The following is a 2,003-nucleotide window of genomic DNA, read 5'->3' on the forward strand; positions in this document are numbered from 1 at the left end:
GCAACACCGAGGGTTGCGATCCCGTTGCCGGTTCCCAGTCCGGTACGGGGGCAACACTGAGGGTTGCGATCCGTTGCCGGACACGGAAAAAGACAAAAGACAAAAAAAAAAAAATTAGATTTCCAGTTATTGTTTTCCAAGTCAGTGGGCTGCATTTCCTTATTTTAATACATTTCTTTTTCCTGTACTTGGAAACATATATATGATTTTGTAAACTGCCTTTTTGGCTTAATATGCTGTAGTCAGCTTTCTGTGTTGATACATAGTTACCTTACCTTATTCTTTCTAATTTTGGTATGACAATATCTGGGTGTATGTATTCTCTTTGATGGACATTTAGGTCTCTAATCTTTCATTATTGTCATAAATGCATATCTTTGTGTGTGTGCATGTATACATAGACCTATGTTACATGTTTGTAAGTTTATATATTATACATGTGTGTTTGTGTATAGTGTATGTACATATATATCTTTGCTCACATTTTCAACTATTTTGTTATGATTGCATTTTTGAAATGAAATTGCTGGATCAAGGGTAGGAACACGTTTACTTTTGATAGATGTTTTAGATTGCCCTCCAGAAGGATTGTCCTAATTTATCCTCCCACCAGCATGGTATAAAGAGCCTACTCCCCTCACTTTTGCCAGCTTTGAATATTAGCACACTTTTAATCTTTGCCAATATGATAGGGAAAAACAGTACCTTTGTTTTATATTAATATGATATCTTTGATTATTAAAAAGGCTGACAATCATCTTTTCATACTTAATAAGTCCTGCTATCTTCGCTACTCCACTCTGCTTATATGAATCAGACTGTATTACACAAATGCTTATACAAATCAAGTTGAAAAGATTCCCTTCTACTCCTAGTTTGTTGAGTGTTTTTACATTGAAAAAGTGTTGGATTTTGTCATTTTCTGTGCCTACTGAGATGATCGTGTAGGTCTTTTCCTTCATTCTGTTGAAATGGTATATTACATTGGTTGTTTTTTGTATGTTGAACCACCTTGCATTCCTGGGATAAATCTCACTTGGTCAGGATGTATAGTCCTTTTAATATAATGCTTGATTTGATTTGATGATATTTGTTGAGGATTTTTACATCTATATTTACTGAGATATTGGTCTGTAGTTTTCTTTTCTTGTGACCTCTTAGTCTGACTTTAGCATCAGAGAATTCTAGCCTCACAGAATGAGTTAAGAAGAGTTTCTTCCTCTTCTATTTTTTGTAAGAATTTCAGAAGGATTGGTGCTAATTCTTCTTTAAACACTGGGTAGAATTTATCATGAAGCCATCTAGTCCTGGGCTTTTCTTTCCTGGAAGTTGTTTGATTACTGATTCAATCTCTCATTAAAGATCTACTCAAATTTTCTATTTCATCTTGAATCAGTTTTGGTAGTTTGTGTATTCCTAGGAATTTATGCATTTCATCTAGCGCTTCTGATTTGCTGGCATATAACTGTTTATAGTATTCTCTTATAATTTTTTTCTATTTCTGTAAGGCTGGTAGTAATGTCTCCACTTTCATTTCTAGTTTTAGTCATTTAAGTCTTCTGTCTTTTTTTCCTTGGTCATCCTAGTTAAAAGTTTGCTAATTTTTTATCTTTTCAAAGAACCAACTTTGAGTTCCATTAATTCTCTCAGTTGTTCTTCTGTTCACTATTTCATTTATCTATGCTTTAATCTTTATTATTTCCTTCATTCTGTTTGCTTTGGGTTTAGTTTGTTTTTGTAGTTTCTTAAGGTGGAATTTTATGTTGTTGATTCGAGACCTTTTAAATTTTTTTTCCCCCACAAACTGGACTTTTTATTTGTCACTATTGAAAGTCAATTTTAAACAGATTCTCAGACTGGTGGTTCATATCCATCAATTCATTCAACTTTAGTGCCTGTCTCATCCTCAGTAGCTTTCCCAGACCTACTGCCTTCACCATGAAGCTCCATGAGGTTTCGTAATAACTTCGTTTAGCATACATTATACGAAGTTATACGAAAAT

At 33.7% G+C, this 2,003-nt stretch overlaps 1 protein-coding gene and 1 pseudogene across 1 annotated transcript in view; one reads left to right on the forward strand and one right to left on the reverse strand.

Moving 5' to 3' along the window:
- HSD17B11 (hydroxysteroid (17-beta) dehydrogenase 11) overlaps positions 1-2,003 on the forward strand; it is a 40,235-nt gene that overhangs the window by 31,088 nt on the left and 7,144 nt on the right. The gene's annotated exons all lie outside the window — the stretch shown is intronic.
- The window catches only part of LOC103588009, a 1,181-nt pseudogene continuing 1,017 nt past the window's right edge, over positions 1,840-2,003 (reverse strand).

Source organism: Galeopterus variegatus, unplaced genomic scaffold, assembly GCF_000696425.1.
Source record: "Galeopterus variegatus unplaced genomic scaffold, G_variegatus-3.0.2 Scaffold513, whole genome shotgun sequence".
Taxonomy (NCBI): Eukaryota; Metazoa; Chordata; class Mammalia; order Dermoptera; family Cynocephalidae; genus Galeopterus; species Galeopterus variegatus.